At 34.9% G+C, this 24,713-nt stretch overlaps 1 protein-coding gene across 2 annotated transcripts in view; it reads right to left on the bottom strand.

Annotated features, from left to right (window-relative positions):
- Positions 1–24,713, bottom strand: part of LOC136855938 (uncharacterized) — a 684,984-nt gene that overhangs the window by 536,238 nt on the left and 124,033 nt on the right. The window lies entirely within an intron of this gene.

Here is a 24,713-nt window from a genome sequence, read left to right as displayed (position 1 = left end):
CGGCCTGTCCTTTTAACGGCAGAGGGAACAGAGACAAGCAAAATAGTCCAAATTCAGTACTGACTTGTTTCCGAGGGGATGACAAGCCTGCGTTTTACATTAGATGTTAAAAACGAGTCGTGGTCGAAGATAGCGGTACGCTCCATGTTATTATTATTATTATTATTATTATTATTATTATTATTATTACTGTGGATACGGTGCGTGTGAGTGACTGCTACGAGGATCACAAATCTCAAGAAAAAATCCACGGAGCTTTTTCTACAATATAATCTTTAGAATTTCTCTTCAGTTTAATAAGGCTTTAGTGAACCAGCAATTAGATAAGTCTCCTACCTGTCTGAGAGGGAGAGACGTGCCGATAAGGTAACAATAACAGGAATGTTTTCACCTTAGAGTGGGGTGGGAACTACATTCTGATGGCCCAGTGAACCAACAATTTTATTGTTATCTCTCTCCCTTCTCCGCCCTAGCGGTGACCCCTAACAGTAAAATAACTAAGTACATTGTTCTTCCCCGTCAGATTCGAGAAGTGATAACAGGTCCCTCAGTCTGAGAGCTCTATGTGTTTGCTACAGCGTCATGAGGGAGAGGAATTAAGAAAAATAAACACAGGAAGTTGACACGAATAGCGCGCACACACTGGTTATTTTGGGACTGTTTACCTCTTGTTTTGTTCGTATTACATTAAAACTAACTAACATTTTACTGCATTCAAAACTTATTCAGTAACGAAGTTTCATCTATAATGGAATGGAAGGGAATATAGAGTTTAGGCCAAAGGCCAAACGCTGGGACCTATGAGGTCATTCAGCTCTGAAAGGAAAACAGAGTAAAAGGTTACAAAGGTGTAACAGGAGGAAAACCTCGCAGTTGCACTATGAGATAATCGTTAGGAGAGGATGGATAGCAAGATGGAAGAAAGAGAATATGAACTGCAGTACAGTAAAAGTTAATGTAAGGGGTTGCAGCTAGGGGCCGAAGGGACGTTGCAAAGAACCTTTAGTAATGCCTACAGTGCACCCCTTGAGGTTCACTGACGGCTCTACCCCCCAACGGGATTTCATCTATAATGAACAAATGCGTGAAACAAACACAAAGCGACATGCCAGATAGAAATGGAAGACGTGGAACTTAAATTTTTTCAGAATTCCCATAAGAACTTATACCACGGGGAAAATGAGCTATGCATTTTCTTACATGTCCCTGTGAAATTGAACAGGTTTCTATCGGACCTACTGTATAAACTTAATTTTCAACATATCCATTAATGAACACAATTTTTCCGGCAACTTTTTCACTTCAGTCAACAAATATCTGTTCACTTTATTTTTAAATTCACATTCTACCTATTTCCCAAAAATGCATTTCTTATTTAGTCTCTGTCTTTATATTTTCTTTCCTTCTAGATGGATGATCATGGGATTGTACAAAATAAACGCCTTTCACATGGAGGCAAGTTCAAGCGAAGATGCAATGCATCACTACCCTAAAACAATTCTTGTATTTTACTTCCATTTTTAGCTAATTATTTATTTTGTTAAATAATTTCTTTTAATAACTGATATCTTTCTGTATTTCTTATTATCTTCTGTACTACTTTCTAATGAACACCATATTCTTTGAAAACTTGAATTTCAAGTCAATGGCCCCTGTGGGCTTGTTCCATATGAACAGGGTTCCTCTTCTGAATAATAATAATAATAATAATAATAATAATAATAATAATAATAATAATAATAATAATAATAAATAATCTATGGACCTCGCTTCAAACCATGTTGCACACAACTACCGTGTTTGCTGATCGAGTGTCCCTTTGGAATGTATAAATAGCCATGGGAGTATTTGTGAAAGTGTGTATGTACTGAAAAGACGTTTAGTTTATATTCCCACGAATATAAAGCTAAGAGACCAAGGCGTCATAAATTCCTAAATAAATTTCACAATGTAGTAAAAGAATATTAATGTTAATAATGTTACTACATTAATGTCAATTTTTGGTTCCTCGCTGGGTGAACGGGTTCCGTTCTACCTACCACTTTGTTGGTCAGTTTCTCCGAAGCCAGTGAAGAACAAGAGGAATTTGTTTCTGGTGATAGAAATTAATTTCTGCTATAATGTGGTTGGATTCCACAAAACTAGGTCCATTTTGCAAATGGTTCCTAGCCACGTAAAAATAAATCTAATCCTTCGGGCCAGCCCTAGGAGAGCTGTTAATCAGCTCAGTGGTCTGGTTAAACTAAGATATACTTAACTTTTTTCTTGGGTGACAACAAAGCTACCTCATGCTAAGGTCAGTTTCACGAAGTGATTACGTCATGTCAATAAAATAAAAACTGGAATATTTTGTTAAAACTAGCATTTAATTTTCAACAATCTAAACAAATACATAATGAATACAGACATATTACATTTTAGACCAAATTGAGGACAGATTTAATTCTAAAATGATGACGTGAATTCATCATATCTATCTATCTGTCTATAATACATAACACGCATATATATTTATTCATACGTACATATGCGTGTGTATATATATATATATATATATATATATATATATATATATATGTGTGTGTGTGTGTGTGTGTGCGTATGTGTGTGTGAATATGTGTTGGGTTGTGTATGTATTATACTGTAGATAGACATAATGAATTCGTCACACGCAAACACATACTTTTTTATATATATATATATATATATATATATATATATATATATATATATATATATATATATATATATATATATATATATATACATACTACATATATGTGTGCGCATTCAGTTCTACATACTTTAAACGTTAACGTTAACACAACGTCCTAATTGGTGTACTACTAAATAAAAAAAATATGAGGTCACTGACAGTGATGCAATCCACAGCTCCATAAATTGACGCCTGCCTCCGGAAAAGGAAAATAAGAAACTTAACCCTCCTACTGCTCAGAAGATGGCGTAGGCTGAATCGCTCTTAATGTTATAGCTACGGACTCCCCATGAAATTACGGCGTTAATGACCATGTTTCTCTAATCTTCTGTTAAATACGACACGGAGTAACTTCGAATATCTCGAATATGTAACCAAGAAGTGGCAGATTACCAACGCCATGATTGTGGGGAACCGCATACCTTAGCACAAGCCCCCCGTCCCACCCCCATCCCATCCACCCCCAACCCCGACCTCAAAAAAAAAATAATTAAGCCACTCCGACCCAACAAAGCAAATTTTTTTCAGTATACCTTGAGTATTAATTTAGTATGCCACCGTCTCGTTTCTATTTGCCTTGCTTTTATATTATTTCATATAGAAGGATAAGTCAATGCAATTCTGCTGCTTGCTGCCAAAACTTGGATTAAATGCCCATAAGAACTTGAGGAGGGAGTTCTCAGAAGGTCTTGATCAATTCTTTAATATTCTTTATTATCATTAATGTATATAATTTCTTAATGAACTGGCCATAATGTCATACCTGAATGGGATGCTTCCATCAAATAAAACTGTGAGAAACATGAAAAACGTATGATTTTACTTATAATGAAACGAAAAGAAAATAAATTCAGGAAACTTGGGAGACGACGAGGAACAGTTCATCAGCTTTTAAAACATCCACAGTCATGAATAAAATACCTGATGCATAAAAACTTGTGCTCTCAAAACTCACACCAGTTTCCTGACAGCAGCTGTCGAAACTAGATCTGGTACTTAGGTTGGTACGCTTTTGGTCTATAATATATATATAATATATATATATATATATATATATATATATATATATATATATATATATATATATATATATATATAATATATATATATATATATATATATATATATATATATATATATATATATATATATATATATATATATATGTATATATATACATGTGTGAGTGTGTGTTTTGATGCGCGTTTGAAACTAACTATGCAGCACAAATACGGTCTTCAGTTTCCTTCATCGTCACAGTAGTGTTCATGCAATATATTTTGCTGTATTTGCGATTTATCTAATTTTCATGAGAAAAAAATCATTAAAATGTCCATAAATAATATGCACTATTTCTAAGAAGAAAGGGAACAGGGAGAGAGAGAGAGAGAGAGAGAGAGAGAGAGAGAGAGAGAGAGAGAGAGAGAGAGAGAGAGAGAGAGAGAGAGAGAGCAATATATCTTTATAAACGCCAAGTCACAACCACAGAGACCACACCGTAATTTGTTATTAGATTTCAACATTGTCTTACGAAACACTACTTCATTATTTATTCCTCTTTCCCCAAATCAGGCAATAACTAACTGGCTCACTAACTGCCATTCTGACTAGACTCAAACACTAGAAAGACTGATTCAACACCTCACTTACTTGGCGACCTTCGATAAAGCGCATCCCGGCAAGACATGTCAAACGGCCGCTTGGAACAAGTTTACCGATTTCAACTTGCCACAAGAACACAGAGACATGGTTAAGCTTTCAATAAGAATTCAAAATCGAGTTCTTCCTTTCCCTGATCATTAGGATTCTGCCCTACTGCCTTGCCCCTAAAATTCTCTTCGTTTTTGTATTCTACCCAGTCCCAGTTGTCTCTCTTTCTTTGTCCCTCCAGCGACCTGGGGACAAGTAAGCGATCTCCTTCAGATTAGTTCTTTCTGCAAAGGTATAACTTGAACTGTTTTGCGCTTTGTCTCCAGTTTCAATTAAGTTAAGCAAAGAGTAAACAAATAACACGCAACACGTGACCTAACTCTTACACTACGTAAAATTTAAGAAATAATTTAAACACAACGAAGGATGTTCTTTTCTCAGCTTCCTACACACGCGCGCGCGCACACACACACACACACACACATACACACACACATGGGGAATGTGGAGTACTGTACAAGGTTTTGCATTTGGTTCTTTGTAACGATAAGCTAGTTTTCCACTTCCAAGGCTTTCATCATTCCTGGTTCCTACCGCATGATTCACTGTCTTGATAATAGTATGCTTTGTGTGCATTCAAGCATAATAAATGAATACATAACTGAGGAAAAAGAATCCAAAAGAATGTGGTCAGAACAGATCCTCTAAATGTACAATGAAATTAAACACCACAAAATGGAGATGTTATTAAGGTTCCGCATTCATGGAAAGTTGGACTACTTGACTTCGGCTTCGTTGCAGTGGCCTTTTATGGAGAAAATATCAACGTTTTACATTATATAAAAATCAAAGTTATGAAATAATTTTATATTACTTTCCATCTTAATTTTGCATATATTTTGCACTCATTCTTTAGGAGTTTAACAAACATACATACATACAGATAGTATCCTTCCACCTTCTGAGGTTGGTAGTACACCAGAAACTTGTGACGCCAGTTTTAATGGCCACAAATTAGTCAATCAATCACTAAAGACAATAAACATGATCATAATCAATTAGTGCCGCCAAGAAAATTTTTTTTAGACATTTGCCATTACATTGCAATATATCAACAACATTCTTTGCATTCCGTGCACTGCACATGCTCAATGCTTCATTACGTGTTATTAAATGATAAATGAATGTAAAACTTAAGTAAAGGCAAACTTTCGTCTTTGTTTTGGCCCCGTGTAGTAAGAGAATACAATTACCAGCATACAAATGAAACAAACCTTCAACATGTATGTAAGCATATTAGTGACACTATAGCCATACATAAAAAATGAAGGTCAATAGCAATAAACTATACGTCGCTGGAAAAATCAATTTACCATGTTTTTGCAAGGAACAAAATATTATACTCCTGCATTTAATGGTAACGTGCAGACATTTTGGTTTTTAAGTAACTTCAACTCTTCATATTAATCTTTTACTTTTGCTGTCCGGATTTTATGAACATACTGCGATAAATCTCAACATTCAGCCTGAAACTAAAACCAAAATGAGTATCCCCAACATGAAAATACCTTTACACTGGCCAATCAAAGAAACCTATTGTGCAGAAAGTTCCAAACAAGGAAAAGCAAAAGGATCTTTCCTAGATAGTGACCCCCAACAAAGTTCGGGGGTCTTTATCTATGACTAATATTTCTTGGGGTTATTATATTTATGATATTTACAGTCTTTTGTTTATGCTTTTACGGTCATCCCCAACGGGCTTGTACTAAACACGCCCCAAAGGTGGATACATACCGGGTTAAAACTCTTGGGGGTCACTATCTAGGAAAGATCCAAGCAAATTTTTTTTTTCTTTCCCTTAATTGTTAATAGCATTATATTGATGTTTCCGCGCACGCAGTTTATCAGTTTTGCTTGGGGTGCAATAGATTTGTAGATCTCTAGTATTAACTTTACGGCAGTTTTGTTTTTCATAGCATAGAACAAGTGTCTTAGTTTTGCTAATCTTTGCTCGTTATTTTGACCTTTATGTTACTTGGCTTTATTAAGTTTACCGTTAAAATTACAACTGTTCAGCATCATAAAAACACCAAAACGTGTATCACATGATGTACACTAACCTTACACATACCAGCCAAAGAAATATTTCGCTAGCTAGTTCTCGACAGAGATTGAAAATGCTATCATCCCTTTTCACTGTTTTAAACTGCAAATACTGCCATCAATAACAATAAACTACATATCTTTGCAACAGCAATCTACTGTACAGTATTTTAGTTCTGCCGGGTTTGGAAAAAATTTACATCTCTTTAAATATTTTTGGAAATATTTCTTATGGCAAAGTATTGAATTTTTTGTTTGAGGCTACCTTCAGCGTGCCACCAAGACCTTTTATTTTTTTTTATAGTTACTTATGTCATTACATTACAACTATTCAGCTACAAAATAAAACCAAAATGATTATCCAAGCTTGAAAACTATCTTTACACACAGTTCTAAATGAAGAAGAGTTTAATTCTTCCCCTCAGTAATACTGGGCAGTGCGTGGCATTAACAGTATAAGCGAACAACTAACACAGGTTTACTTGGTGTGTGAAAATTGATAGAGGTTTAACAAATACTTTCCATAGAAAAATATAGAATTTTTTTTCTTTGTTTGTCTTTAGTTTGTCATTGTGACCTCTATGTTGTTTAGACTTTTATGATTATACAGTATTCAACAAAAACGCTTCAGGTTCACAATAAGACCAAAATTAGTATGCCAGCAAGAAAGCTGGCTTTACAAAGTTATCCGACCAAAGAGAAATATCAGTAAGCTCAAACGTGGGTGAGCGTGAGATAGGGTACACCGTGGTCTACCTGTTAATTTAGGCCACAGAAAAAATTTCATGCAATTCATCCTGTTGCCCATAAAATTTTATCGTCTATAGTGCATACTGAAGTCTTCTTACAAAATACTCAAGGTCCTTTAAATATATTGCGAGTACATTTAAAGGACCTTGGAAATACTAATGTGGCATATTACTGGCGAGCAAAATACTGCACAAGAAAACGATCGTCTGAAACCCCTCTTAAGCAAACAATAATATATGGATATGCACTGAGTTTTACATATTATTATCATTACTATTATAAAACCATATGTTGGCAACATGGCGCCTCTTGATCCTAGTGCACTCTAATTTGACTTTTGCGCTTTTGGAAAAAAAAAAAATCTTTTATTTTACCATACAGGAGGCTGTAACGAATGAAGTGTGGTTTGGAACTCTCTTTCCTATTATGTTCCACTTCGATTCAAGATCAAAGTCCAGAGAAGAATCAGATGAAAATTGTGAGCGTTTAGCTTAATAATGATAACACCAATTCATCGTCTACCATATAAAATCCATTCCGTCAATTTGACCTAAGGAGTAATTACGAATTCTAGACAACAGCACTCCCAGTTTGCCGGTTACTTCAGATACTACTAAAACCTCCGTAGCTGAGATTAACGTAGCATGGAGACAGATATTCATTTTCCCCATTAATATTATTAAACAGTGTACATGGCCTTCTCAAGTTTAGATCAGTAGGATAAACTACAAAAATTTGATAAGAAAAGTAGAGAGAGAGAGAGAGAGAGAGAGAGAGAGAGAGAGAGAGAGACATGGTCCTTCGAATGCCGGACCTCTGAGTCACCGTTGCCTGGTAAACCGATTCTGCTTCAGGTCTGACCTACGCTTGACCTCAGAGGACCCTGTGCCCTCGCTACATAACCTTTTTCTAATTTAGCAGGCTGTCCGAATTATGACTTACTTGTCTTCCCTATCATCATTATAATAATGAAATTATTCAATAGTAGCAAAAGGAAAAATATCTATGATTTCCCTGACAAAGTTTTACAAAAATTGGATGCGCGTAACTGAAGAGGTGAAAACAAAGCAGTACACAAAAACTTAACATTTACACATACATACATACATACATACATACATACATACATACATACATACATACATACATACATACATAAAATTGAAAAATTGTTAGTTTTCCAAATATAGTATCATGACATCATCATCTAGCAAATTACAATTACAGATTACCTGTCCAACTTAGGAAGTTTCGTGTGTTAACAAGAGTAGTGTAATCAATTTCAGAGCTTAACTAATGTAATAAGTACAAAAGTTATTACCAGGTACAAAATAGCTTCTCAATACACAAGACAACTTGATTTTCATTTCCAGATGTAATACAAGATAATGACACCTGGATGTCAACTGCTTAGTGGCTCAAACCTTGACAGTATTTATTACACACAGATGTTAATAGCAAGGAGTCGTTCGCCCTAAAATGCACAAACATATGCGCTGATTTTGTTGTACGTTTTATATATATATGTGTGTATATATACATAATATATATATAAATATATATATATATATATATATATATATATATATATATATATATATATATATATATATATATATATATATATATATATATATATATATATATATATATATATATATATATATATATATATATATATATATATATATATATATATATATATATATATATGATTCCACAGCCCTGAGGTACAGCAGTGGCATTATGTTTGTAAGGACTATGGTCCCATTCCAACTTACAAACCCATCCGTAGACCCAGCTTTGAATAAGTACCGGCGCCATCTGCGGTCAAGAATAGGGCAAGGGGTCAGCAACCTCATCCCAGAAGACTTACTGAAAACCTGAAAATCTACCCTTCTGGCATCACGACCTCTACAATATACACTGATGTTTGGTGAAAAAAATATATCTAAGTATACTTATGTACCGCTAACTGAATTTGCTGTTGGTATACTTTTCAGGGTACCTACCCAGAAGTATTCTGACAACGACGAATTTGTTATCTGAAGCTACTGGGACATCCACAGATGTTTGTACAGCGATCACAAAACTTTTCTGAATCTCCATTGTCATTATTTCCTATTTTCCATTGTTAAATGATGATAACACTACCGAATATTAGCATCAATTAAACAATGTATTTCTTATTCTGAGCAAAAGTGGGAGAAGGAAAGTGGGTGATATCAGTGAAAACATGCAGCTCTCAAGTAAGAGGATTTGTCTTGGTCAGTTCAGATTAGAATCCTTTTCAATCTGCAAGTTTGAAAATAGAATCCATACTCTGCAGTATTCAAGAGTAATTTCGTTCTGTAGTATATGGAGGAAATAACTGAACGGTTCCCGCTGCTCCTTACAAGAGTTGGTTCAATTATTCTTTTTACTTTTTTTAACAAGGACAACAACCAAATCGTAAGACGTGGCTGTATTTATTACCAACTATACATATCTACATCTGGTTGCACTCTTCTCCACTTCTCTTCATGTATTAGGCCATTTAATTTTGGGGCTGTTTCATGACTCCCTTTGTTCTTTTTACCATCTCTGCAATGTCAACTGAAAAATACCTTAATACAGTTTCAATCCTAAAACACGCCAACAATATATATATATATATATATATATATATATATATATATATATATATATATATATATATATATATATATATATATAATATATACAGGGTGTTTCGAAATTAGAGCAGCCCCGCCAGCATAAACTAAAATTGATATGGACAAAAACAAAAGTAATTCAGAACAGGTATTTATTTACGTTTCTCTCTGAGTATTTAATATTTTGTGTGGCCTCCATCTGCCTGTACCACAGCCCGCATTCTGAGGGGTATGATTTCAGCAAATTGCAAAAAAGCTGAGACTCAAACTCCATTTCCCTGAGCATTTCACTCACCTCTCTTCACAGGTCGTCGAGGCTTGGTATACCATCACAGTTCACTGTGCGTGCTTCAACACGATCCTTTAAGATACTACCAATGTTTTCACACACATTAAGGTCAGGGGAGCTACCTGGAAAATCATTTGACGAGAAGAAATCGATACCGCTGTTTCGAAGCAGCTCCTGTGTCTGAAGAGCCTTGAAACATGGTGACATCATGCAAAAATGTGACTTCTTCAACAGATAACACATTTTCAGGATCTTTGAGGAAAGGAAATACTCCACCAGTAAGCACAGTTTCACTGAAGTATTCGCCATTCCATGACTGTCCTTTTTCTTTGATGATCCACATTAACTGTTTGGCTGTGAAACAGAAAAATTCCCAGTCATTCTGGAAATTTCACAACTTGGCGATAGTGCACGTCATTGCTGATATCATCCAACTTTGCAGCCCAAATGATGTCATTTTTATGATTTGGCTTCCTGACTGCGTAAATGAAGAATTCACCTGATGCGGCAACATGGAGAAAGTCAGCTTCATCCCAATCTTTAAGAAATGAACCACAAAACCATGCAAGGTCTTCTCTCTGTTGCTGAGTGATGTTGGGCTTGCTGATAACATGAAATGGCTTGATACCAGATTTTTTCAACTCACGATATACAGCACTGTAACTTCTCTTCTTTCCCCTTTTTCTTTCTAGTTCAAGCGCCAATTTACGTAAGACTTTCTTGGTCTACCCACTGCCTCAGATATGATGTCTTTTGACTCCTGAGAAAGGACTTCAGGCCTTCCAAGATTTTCACTCTTTTCGTGATGACAGTCATATGGATTTTTGTTCCAGTTTCTTTTAACAAAGGATTCATTTCTTTTAATGTATTTAGCTATCCAGGAACATGAAATGAAGGCTGTGCCAGCATCCCTGGCCTCTCTGAAGGTTATAGCCCGGATTCGGTCAATCCATGTGATTTCCTCCGAGTCGTTAGCCATGGCTGTATCTAACTCCGTCACTCAGTCTGAAAATACAAGATATGTAAAATGAAAAATAGCTTTATAGAAACTTAGAATAATGTACTTGGAGATAGGCAATAGCAGAAAACTTCATAACTTTCCATTTGTTCTGTGGAGGGGGGGCTCTAATTTCGAAACACCCGGTATATACATACATATATTTTATTATATATATATATTTTATATATATATATATATATATATATATATATATATATATATACACACATATATATATACATACTGTATATATTTTATATATAATATATATATATTTATATATATTCATATACATATATATATTTATAATTTGTATATATATGTATATATACATACATATATATGTATATATATATAAGTATAAAAAAGTCAAGCGTATTTAAATGACTAAACTTCACAATTAGCTAACAATTACAACTTACAAATATAGCTATCCTGGCGGAGACGGGCAGCTATCAATTTTAAGTATACAACCTCAATTCGACTATCTATCACTATATCTAAACCAAATGCCCAAGTTCGAACCCTGACCGTGGTAGATCACTTATCAATCGTAACTGACCTTGGGTATTTGATATTCCCGTACCGAATTCAATATTCGGTGATATTTATAGCTTAATATTTGAGTATTTGAGTAAGAAAAAGTCATGTGTATTTAAGTGATAAAACCTCACATACACGCAACATATACACATTATATATGGTGAATCACTATACTGTGGGTAAATCAACTCATATACACAGAAGGGGTTTTTTACTTTTATTATTATATATATATATATATATATATATATATATATATATATATATATATATATATATATATATATATATATATACTGATGTACTTTGCTAATGAAGGTGTAAGTGGTAAGAGAAAACCGCTCGTCAATATCAGTCAATATGACTGCTACAGTGCTTTTCTGAAAACTTCCATTATTATTATTATTTTAGCTAGAAGACCTCGACTTACAACCTCTCGAGACAAATGACCGAATACGAGGAGAAGCAGAGGAGGGGCGCCTTACCGCTACTGCTTGATATTCAAGAACGGTTACCGCCCCGTATCCACTGACATTGTCCGGAGACAACTACGTGAATCTGAAATACAGCACGAAATTCCAGCGGTCAAGCAGAGGTTGGCAGAAGCCCCTAAGTACTGGAAAGCTTTATTTCGCTCGTCGATGTTGCTGAGGATTCAGAATTTTGATCCAGAATACCTTTCTCCCATGAAGACCATCCTGGCTAATGGTCTTGGGAAAATACATCGATGGGAAGGAATAATACGAAATAATGCGTTTGCATGCATGCTATTTTTAGTAGCCAATATGACGTTTCAACTTCACGGTTTCTCACATTTTTTGGATGCGCTTTTCTCTGCAAGCCAGTTATCCAAGTGGGAAATAAGTGAAGAAACTTTCATTTTCCGAGGCAGGATTCGACACAGCGTCGACACGCACACGCTCTTTGCCCAATAAAAACAATAACCGACAAAACACCTTGATAAGATGGTGTGAATGGGTCTAGCCAATTGTATCTGAATTTGACAGATGTCTCTGCGCAAAAGCTGAACTAGAATTGTATTCCTCTTCACTGGAAGGTGCGTTAGCACGTCGTCGATGGAACCTCTTGCGTGTTGGGTCGAGTCTTGGCATGGAAGGAGAAAGTTTCTTCACTTATTCCCCAAGTGAATAAAAAGGCTCGTAGAGATAAGGGTACCATCCCCCAAAAATTGAGACCAAGTCGGGTTAGGAAGTCACTTTAGTTATTAAAAATACATTCGTTATACATATACATATGAATATATATCTTATATATATATAAACACATACATACATACATACATATATATATATATATATATATATATATATATATATATATATATCTTATATATATATAAACACATACATACAGTATATATATACATATATATATATATATATATATATATATATATATATATATATATATATATATATATATATATATATATATATACAGTATATATATATATATATATATATATATATATATATATTATAATTTATTTACCAGCTGGAATTGCTTAAAATAGCAACTAGCACTTATTTGAACACCTTGTCACAAAAGGAAACTACTGAGCTAAAAATTCAATCATCACCTGCTATACAGATATGAGCGATGTCATACCTAGAATGAAGCCATAAATGGTAATGTCGCCTGCAGTGTGTGTGGGCTGGAGGTCACTGCATGATTCAGGTGATGTGCCTCGCAACGAAGGAACAGACATACCTGATCGCAAGTAGGGTTGAGACTGATCGTTTCTTCTTAACTTCGCTTCGAGTACACAACTAATCCTTCTCTCCCGGCCCCATCATACTTTTCGAAGACCGACCCTAATACATACTGCCGGTATAGTACATATGTGAGTGTAGCTTTAGCTTTCCCTTTCCGGACCGCCTAACCAATATAAGTGATAACTGGTTTATAATACAATTGACACCGAAAACCTACACATACCTCTCTCCCAACATAATTTTATTCTGGGCATAGCAACAGAGTACTGCTACCAGTTTCAACATCAATGTTTTAAGAACATTGTGTGTGTGTGTGTGTGTGTGTGTGTGTGTGTGTATGTAGCGCTGAATATGCTGATGGTGAAACGGATGCGATTAGGAATACACACAAGACATTCAAATATCCAGATAATGCACCAGACTTTGCCTTGTGAGCAGTAAAAAACTTTATAATAATACGAACAGGAAAAAAATAAAAGACCTCATTCATTAGACTTTTCATTAAGAGCAGTAAACACTTTTTATGATAATAACAACAGAAAAATATATAACACAAAAGACCTGCTTGTACTAACTTGCAATAATAATTGTGGAGATACTCCCCACTTAATCATTTAAGGACAATAATACAATAAACTCTCCAGTCAAAACTAAAGGATGTGTATATTACATCCCATCTACGTCATGTGACAACTCTGATACTGGTCGAACTGGAAAACCATTGGAAAAGAGATCAGAAGAGAATAAAAATGGATAATATAAGCACAGGTGAACAACGCAATTTCCCCTCATGTTAGTAAACACGACCATTCCATCAACCGGAAAAGGGTAAAGAAGATAGTGTGCTCCGATAATATTATGGAAATAAACATTAAAAAGATAGTGTGCTCCTATATTATAGAAATAAACACAATCAAGTCAACTTTTATAAAGATAAGCTTCTGTAAGAATATGGAACAGCCAATGAATGTATGCACCAGATCCATTATTTTCAAAAAAATGTGTAAAATGCACATATTTTAAGGAAAATAATGACAAGGGACTACAGCAAAAGTGAAGCCCACACACATAAACAAAAAAGATTTTTAATGGAGTACTGACCTCAAACGCTAGTTAATGTGTTTACTGCACCTCTCCTTTCCTTTTTCCACTTATCATTAGAAATTAGTCCTCTTGAAGTTGTCTTAGAAATAATACAGGCGAAACCATTCATCACTTATACCCAATGTTCAATTTTTCCCTGTGGTGCATCTGCAAACACACACACACACACCCCCACATAGATATACGTAGACACATAATAAACATATACACATACATACATACATACGTGTATATGCTTGTACATATATAACGCTTGTGTGTTTGCAAGTATACAGATACATTTGCTTACATTTACACATATTCAAATCGTTTTTGCAAAACCAATAGTACCTTCGCTAAATCAGCGCCATATCACCTGTTACAGCGAGGTATTTACAGTGTCAAACAAACAAATCACACGACAACTAATTAACGTCCTCACATACAGATAAAAGGCTTTGCTCAGTGTGCCTATTGTTTATAAACTGAAAGAATACCAAGATGACGTCACTCGTGTCCAAATATCCCATTCTAGGTTACCACACCAATAAACAAGTTTGATCAGTGAGATAAAACATAAACAACATTCACCAACTAAGTTTAATCAATTAATGGCCCAGGCGCCTTCATAAATTTAAAATGTAGTCCCAAGGTGGCTAATGGACAGTCACAGCCTGAAAGTGAACATTAACCCAATAAGTGACTGTAAAACTGGTAGGCCTAAGAATTCACCGGTATCACAGGTTTATGGTCTAAAAAGTGACTGGCAGTGAAACATTAGTAATGGCTTTATTAAAAAGTTCATATACATGCATACACACACACACACACACACACACACACACACACACACATATATATATATACACACATATATATATATATATATATATATATATATATATATATATATATATATATATATATATATATATTATATATACATATAATATATATATATACATATAATATATATATATTTATATATTATACATATATATATTATTTATATATTATATATATATATATATATATATATATAATATATACATATTTATATATTTATATATACATACATATATATATATATATATATATATATATATAATATATATATATATTAATATATATAAATATATATATATATATATATATATATATATATATATATACCATAAATGTTGCTGTTATGACAGAATTCCATCTAATACAGGTTGTCCATGTAACACCAAACAGGGTAGATTTTACAGCGCCATATATCGGAAACTACTGTTTTCTTCAACGGACAGGTTGAGGGAATCAGAAGTTTCCTTAATATAACGCAGTAAAATCTACCCTCTTTGGTGTTTACAGGCAACCTTTAAATATATAATAAATATATAATATAATATATAATATATATATATATATATATATATATTTATATATATATATATATATATATATATACATACATATATATATATATATACATATATATAATTCATATAAAATGTGTGTGTGTGTGTGTGTGTGTGTGTGTGTGTGTGTGTGTGTGTGTGTGTGTGTGTGTGTGTGTGTGTGTACTGGAGTAGCGAGGGGGTGAAGAAATTGCACGCACATTTACGTGCAAGGCTTTCCGCTGATTTCACCACACTGGAGTTTACCGATATATTTAAATTAAAAACTTGTTACAGGATTATACATCGCTGTCTTTTCTGTCAATTTTACAGTATTCTTTTATTCATTGCAAATGGAGATCGCTGTGTCTTTTTCACTATACGAGAGGTTGTCGTCTATCAATTTTACAGTATACTTTTGTTCACTGCAAATGGAGACAGAATCATTTCTGGCTCGATAGTGATTCGTCCTAGATAAGTTTGTATTACTGTCTTGATCAACTGGGCTACTGCCGACTTAAAAACATACCGTTCTATAAACTATATCTAGATCCAATGGACTAATTCCACAAATTTTGCAAGTACATACAATATAGCTTCCGTTATTTACCTATGTTTTACAGAATATAGAGTTGTTTTATATCTTGTTGAGGTTTCTATATCTCTTTGCTTGTTTGACCACAACGCAAATTGCAACCACCACAATGGATTTCATAAATCATAAGCAGTTACTTTGTGGAATATCATAATCATATTCACTTTCTAACATGTCTGAAAAATTACAAAAACCATGGAAATACAGAACTTTTACTAGCTGATATTAGAACCTTATAAACTAAATAACAATGGCAATATGGATGATTGTTATTCGGCTCTCTCTCTCTCTCTCTCTCTCTCTCTCTCTCTCTCTCTCTCTATATATATATATATATATATATATATATATATATATATATATATATATATATATATATATATATATATATATATATATATATATATATATATATATATATATAAATATATATATATATATATATATATATATATATATATATATATATATATATATATATATATATATATATATATATATATATATCTACAGAGAGAAAAGAGAGATACATATATAAATCTACATATATCTATATATATATACATATATATATATATATATATATATATATATATATATATATATATATATATATCTAAACCCTAATAGCAGAGAAGTCACTGATGAAGAAGATAATCCCGTTATGTTAAAAAAAAAAAGGACACAGCAAATGTCGTAAACACTATTCAAGAGGACAAAAAACTGTTAAATCCTAGATTTTTCTACCGACAAAAATATTTAAAAGTAAAATATATCATATTTAAATTTTAAAAATAGCCGGATGCATCGAATCCAATGATAAAAGGCAAATGACCTTTCGAATAGGCTTTTAAAAGAAAAAAATGTGTATCTGCTGTCTTCACGTGTATAACAAAAAACAGATGCTTGCTATTAACTGGCACGGTACGAATTCGGTGAATTTCTCGAGGGTACAGAATTGCCCAGATGTACTTTTTAACCTTCGGTGTGGAACAACTTTCATTCCTCCTCCCCCTCTCTTCCTCCAACCCTCACCCGAAAAAGGTAATAATATCAACATTCGATTTCAAATAAGATAGAATACTAAGAATTCTAGAAATTTATTAAATCGTTCATAAATAATGTGCGAGTCCTTTCTAAGAAAAGAACACGAGAGAGAGAGAGAGAGAGAGAGAGAGAGAGAGAGAGAGAGAGAGAGAGAGAGAGAGAGAGAGAGAGAGAGAGAGAGAGAGAGAGAGAGAGGATGATTTTACATTAGAGAGACTGCAACCATGACCAGTACAAACATCTGGTCATCAGTACCTCATCCCAAAAGCAGAGAAAGCTTCCACATAAAATATCTACTTGACACTCAACTCTACCATAAAATAGGGTCGGCCCTCCTACACCAAGTACCTTCCTTGACATTGGAGAGAACAGATAGTGAATATTCTTATTCCAACTATAAACACGAAGTGTCCTCAATATGACTAGAATAGTTGGCCCTGTCCAGAAAGTTAGATATTCCTCGTGAACATAAAGTAATTTCTCTCTCCAAAACATCAATTATTTTTTTCATGAAAGGTATTTCTCTTCTCATCAAAAAAATTAAGTGTTTTCAATAATCGTAAATAACTTCCAAGCAATCACTAAGTCAAATATCAAGACAACATCCAGCTGAAATATCAAAACCTACGCCAAAAGTTGCCTGTGAACAAATAATTTATAGAGCTGCCGAAATAGCGTGAAAGCACAATCACAAGAAAAGTAAAACATATCTGGTGAACTGCGCTAAAATCCTCATCTCTCAGTCTAGGACATCTACTATTCCTACCCTTTAACTAAATCTTGTCGCTTTCCTTAACAGAGATTTGGAACAGATCGAAAATCGGAACAATTTACGGAGTATGAGGATGAACTCCAGCTCAAAGAATCGATGTGCACGGCCAACTTAAAAATATCATCCATTACTGCAAGAAAACTTGATATTAACTGCAAGGTATTCTATACCTACAGAAGTGATTCTTACTTGCAACGTTTTAGATCTTTCCTTCCATCATTACAGGAAGGGGTGGCCTCTTGTCCGGATGTCATTTAGACAAGAAGCTTGAAGTGTTGGTTCCCATATCCAAAATGCACTATATTCAGTTTAGAGCACCACTCGTTTACTAATCCTCCACAAGTTCTGCAGCAGCAGGGAACTTAAGTGCAATTAGTGTCCGCTTCGGAAAACTCCGGTGTGTTGCTCGCTTTACATGGCATCTGCATCCTGTTCTGATCCATGCAACAACTCTATCAACCATTCCCTTACCTGTAAAATTACGGAATGCTTTTCCTGGCAATGTAATTGAATCTTATTATCATAATTTTAAGCTGGACTGTAATACGAATAAGAAACTGCTTGGACAACAGCCTGATTTTTTCGAATTTGCTCCGCTGTTTTTGTATGTAGGTATTTGTTAGTGATGTTCTCTCTTTTTTATGTTTTTTTCTACATTTGGTCATTATATACTGAAGAAGCTTGCTTTGCTAGACAATGGTCATTGAATTTTTTTCCTATAGTAAATTGAATCACTTCTCACGAGTGAAAAGCAAGAATGTTACCAACAAGAAGTCATAAAAGAAGTTGTGACCTGAGTACTTACACTACCTAAATAGTTACCTGGCAGACTGCAAACCTTATACACCAACAAGTTTTACCAAATTTCCCAACTGACCAGTGACTTAAGTGGAAACATTTCTTTTGAATTATCCGATCTAATTTATAAGATGTACATATATTCAAAAGGCATTTCTGTATTAGATAAAAATTTTGACCTCAACGGGATCAAAACCAATATTCTCAACTGAAAGGAGAGGACACATCCAACTTAGCCTTAAAGGTCTTATAGGAAGTCGGACTCTAAGTAATCACAGAGTGTTCAAGTAGTAACCCGGAGTAAGCTGCATACCTTGCAGACCAAGTGCTTCATTGGTGGAGTTGAATGGTAAGATGAATTCCTACACTTCAAAAGTTATAGTAGAGGTTACATTGCAACAAAAAATGGAATTTGGACCCACAATTTCATACACTGGCAAATTACTGATAAACTAAACCCAGAAAAAGGGGGGCAGAAGCCCACAGCCGATCAGGCAGACAAAACCGACAGGCGACCTCCCTTCATGCACATCCACTGAGATAGTCTGCTTTTGTACAAGTTTTGACTGGAACCCTTCAACTGTATGGAAGGGGTTGTGATGACAGGGTAAAAATAACAGGCTGGCATGAAATGAAGCAACAGAGTTAAAAACTACGGGCCCCTGGGTTTTGTTGTTATGGGTTTAATAATAACCAATATGGTAGTGATGATGATGATGTTGATGATAATCATGACAATAAGAAACATTCGTCTTTAAGGTAAAGGACATCAAACCCCAGAGTAAATCGTTGGTGAACCTTAAAATATAAGACTTTTATTTATGAAAACCCATTTAAACTTAAATGAAGACCGCAACTGTGTTCCGGGCAACCAGCAGTGTCGAAACTATTACACAGCTGGAGAATACAAAAAGGCTAAGGTGATGATACTGTCAGTGAGTTCTTAAACCTTCTGAAAGTTATAAATAGGTAGATACAGACGGAAAAACAGTCATGAATTAATGAGAGAGAGAGAGAGAGAGAGAGAGAGAGAGAGAGAGAGAGAGAGAGAGAGAGAGAGAGAGAGAGAGAGAGAGTGTAAAAATATTTTCCCCATTAGGTAGACAAAACTATACCTCACTGGAAAAATGTCTTATGTTGTACCCAGAGAGATCCAATTTTTGCTTACGTCTTAAAAACATGTATAAACGCTTAAGTCTATGATAAGCAAAAAATAAATTAGCTTAAAAGTAATGTAAATGATATCCGTAATCAAAACTGCACAACAGCTGAATCAAAACCAAAACCACAATATCAATCTCTGATGACCCGAAGATTTTTTTAGGTTACATAACTCTATCAAGCAATTATCGGCTACATTCCAGCAATGCTCTAGTCAATGCCAACAATAATATTGACGTCTACTATTCTCAGGTACGGCTAATACAATGTGCTGTTTTTCTAAAATAAGGTAAACACTGTATTACTGGTACAGTATGGAAATTGTAGTGCGTTAATACAATATTACAAAGTACGGGAGATAATCCGAAGGACGGCTACAATCGAAAGCACGACTATTTGAGGGTTAGCAATCTACGGTATGGCGGCGTTATGCGTAGAAGGCAGATAAAAAGTTCTTTCTCTGTAACAGAAGTCTGCTGCTTCAAAATCTCGTAAGCACCTGGGCAGGATATGACTTATCGCTTAAGCCATAACCTCAGCTCTTTTAAAACAGATTCCCACAATGCAATACACAAGCGTACGAACGCTACCACGTAAGAAAACACGAGTTGGCACAACTGATACCTCACCTGACATAAGTTGCAAATTAGATTCATACTCGATGCATTAATCACCCAATTGGGTATTAGTAAATTTATACCTCATACTTGCATCTGCTTCGTTTATCTATGGACACAAATACGATTTTCTGCTTTTAAGTAAAAAACATGAGAGAGAGAGAGAGAGAGAGAGAGAGAGAGAGAGAGAGAGAGAGAGAGAGAGAGAGAGAGAGAAAGTTGTCTGTATATTAATTCCACCTCTTCACAGAGAGAGAGAGAGAGAGAGAGAGAGAGAGAGAGAGAGAGAGAGAGAGAGTTGTCTGTATATTAATTCCACCTCTTCACAGGTAGGGGAGGAGAGAGAGAGAGAGAGAGAGAGAGAGAGAGAGAGAGAGATATCTGTAGATTAGTTCCACCTTCCACAGAGAGAGAGAGAGAGAGAGAGAGAGAGAGAGAGAGAGAGAGAGAGAGAGAGAGAGAGAGAGTTATCTGTGGATTAGTTCCATCTCTCCACAGGTAGGATTTACCGCATGCATGAATCCCTTGCGTGAATTCATGCTTTATTTGAAATGAAGTTAATGAAAGCAATGCTGGCAATTCTGAATTCGGAGTTGGACACGCGGTGCCAGATCGAGTCAGAATTATAATACCCTGTACTGGGGTCGTTACGATAACTGTGGGCATCCTATCCTGGCTTATCCGGCAGGATATCCAGGAAATTGTCTAACTTATTTTTACAATTGTGGAGAAGTTGATTAATTGTCGCTGAGCGCGACGGATGAAGTACGATCAATCTCGGACGGATTATGACATAATGCGCGTTATTCTAAAACTGGTTCTAGAATGCGATGGAACTGAAAGGCAAAGGTTTCCGATTTTCATGTCTTGGACGGTCAATTTGTAAACTGGTCCTCCTTGAGCTTGTAGTACTATATTTCATAGCATGGGAGTGACACCAAATACAAAAGCTTACATTAATAGAGTTCGTTCTCATACAAATGTTCACATTCTGTTTTCTTTTAATTAAGCAGAAAATCCTGGAAAAATTTTAGCTGGCTATTATTTTAATATGATGCAAAAATCCATGATGGTCTAATCAAAGTTACCACTAGTATGCACGTTATTGATATTTTTTCGGGGGGGGGAGAAGATTTCCTCAGTATCCATGCCGAAGAAGCTGACTTAGGTAGGTGATGATGATGATGATGATGATGATGATGATGATGAGAGAGAGAGAGAGAGAGAGAGAGAGAGAGAGAGAGAGAGAGAGGATATGATATTTGCAAAAAATTAATATGGGCAGTAGATAACCACAGCAAACAAGAACATCCACAACCTACAAAAGAGATGGCAACGCTAAACAGTAACTAAAAATGAAAATGGAAATGCATAAAGCATTAAAACCTAGCTGTCATCAAGGAACGTGACCAAAATGCTCCCACCAGACTTGGATCAATAAATAGTAGCCGGGGAATGCCAACAAACACCAAGGGTATTTGAATTCCGCTCCAAGAGATAAGAGGTGTCAATTTACCGAAAACAAATGCCCTCATGCCCACAAAAAAAAGCGGCCCTTCATTTGCTTCTCTTCTCCATTCCCTTCCACTCTCCCTAATACCTCCTCTTCCTCCTCCTCCTCTTCTTTTTCTTCTTCTTCTTCTTCTTACTGTATTTTTATGCACAGAAACTTAAACACGACTTCAGTGAGGTGTGGAACAAGGCGGCGCCTTTAGACAATTGAAGTTTGAAATATAATACCACAATTCAACGTCATTAAAACGATCAGAGATGCTCTAGGTTCTTTTTACCGAGGTCAAACAGGGTAGTTTTTTTTTTTAACAAAGTAAACACCGAAGGAATTGGATCGCTTCCTGTTAAGGGGAACGTTATAAAACTCCGGTTAATTAGTTGTATAAGTACGTCGATATCTTGAACTAAAAGACAATACTATTAATTCAATAATGAAATTTGAAAAAATACGAAAATTGCTTATTGCCAGGTAATTTAATGGTCTAAATCCCTAACCAGATTCCAATCGCATGACGAGTACCTGACAAAAACAAAACAAAAAATTCTTACATTTTGTATTTCCGTGGGCGCAAAAAATGTACTAGGATTATACCTTATAAGGAAGGGGGAAGTGCGTTGGGCTACAAAATACCAATGAATAGAAAGTATCTAAATTTTTGTCATATTGTAATTCGATCTGATATTGCATTATCCCTGTTACAGAAAAAATAATTTTCCTTGTTTCTTTGGCTACGGGCTAAAAAAAATGGCATTAAGTCTCAATCTACATTGACCTTTGCTCTTTATATCGTACCAAACAACATTAACACTTCACTATATTGCAATTCGTCCGGTCATCCAACTTACAAAACGTTACGTCTGTTCAGTACCTGAATGGAGATCAACAAGAAATGCCTGACTCCGACACAAAACCCGTTAACACCCGTGGAGTAGGGCCAGGGGTAGCAACCTCATCCCTGACAGACTTGCTTTCAGCTCTACCATTCCAAGAGAAAAAGGCGTGTATATATATATATATATATATATATATATATATATATATATATATATATATATATATATATATATATATGTGTGTGTGTGTGTACACACATATATATGTAATTATATGTATTGTGTGTATATATTTATATATATATATATATATATATATATATATATATATATATATATATATATGTGTGTGTGTGTGTGTGAATGTATTTATGTATGTATGTATGTATGTATTTATGCATACAGACAGATAGATATAGATACGAGGTAGTATGGGTACAACCTTCAGGTTTCTCTTTTGGGATGTGATTGCTAACCCTCATACCCTTTCCTTGACCCCAGCAGTTAGTAATGGCCATTTAGCCTATAGCGGGGTGGATGTGGTGGGCAGTAGGCCAGGAGCGAAATTGGGGCCTAGCAAACCGATGCCCAATGCTGTACTATTCAAACATTTGAGAGAGAGAGAGAGAGAGAGAGAGAGAGAGAGAGAGAGAGAGAGAGAGAGAGAGGTTTCTTTTTTGTTAACAGACATCATTTTTAATTTTTTTCTTAAAGAATCTGTGAACTTCCAAAGTCTTTTAAAGAAGTACAAGCTAGTGCACTAAAAAATCGTATCAATTAGATGATTGCAACTACGCGATTAATAGCTAATCGCAAACCTAATATGAATTAAATTGTTAAATGGAAATTCATATTAGGCTTGCGATCAGCTGTTTGCTGTCTAGGTGTAACCATCTAACTAATAAACTTAAGTACTTAGTGCACCACCTTCTACTTCCTTACTGTATTTCGGAAGTTCACAGGTTTTAATTAGAACTTTTTGGAATGGTCGCTGCTAACAAAAACCCAGCTCTCTCTCTCTCTCTCTCTCTCTCTCTCTCTCTCTCTCTCTCTCTCAATGGTTGTTGAGAAGTGCAGCTCTAAACTTAGGTTGGCTAGGCCCCTGTTCCGCCTCTGGCCTACCGCCCACCACTCCACTCAGCTATAAATGGGTATCACTATCTGTAACAATCATATATTATATACAACATATTTGATTGTCAGTTACTAAAAATACAGAAACTTTCAAATAAAAAGACTTAATTACGGCAAGTGTGGAAAATTAATTAACAGGTAATATAAGTAAAAGTGATTTTCTACAACCAATGGTATTTCCGCCACCTGGTTGAAGAACTTTTAAAAAAGTGAAAACGCCACGAGACCTCCAACTCAACGCATGTGAACAAGCGTAGTTGCTCGACCACAGATCTGAAAAAAGCGATAAAAAGGCAAGAATTTGCCAACAACAGAGCGAATATTTCCGTACAAGACAAAT

The sequence above is a fragment of the Macrobrachium rosenbergii genome, chromosome 3 (genome assembly GCF_040412425.1).
Source record: "Macrobrachium rosenbergii isolate ZJJX-2024 chromosome 3, ASM4041242v1, whole genome shotgun sequence".
In the NCBI taxonomy this organism is placed as follows: Eukaryota; Metazoa; Arthropoda; class Malacostraca; order Decapoda; family Palaemonidae; genus Macrobrachium; species Macrobrachium rosenbergii.
This window is presented reverse-complemented; position numbering and strand designations above follow the sequence as displayed.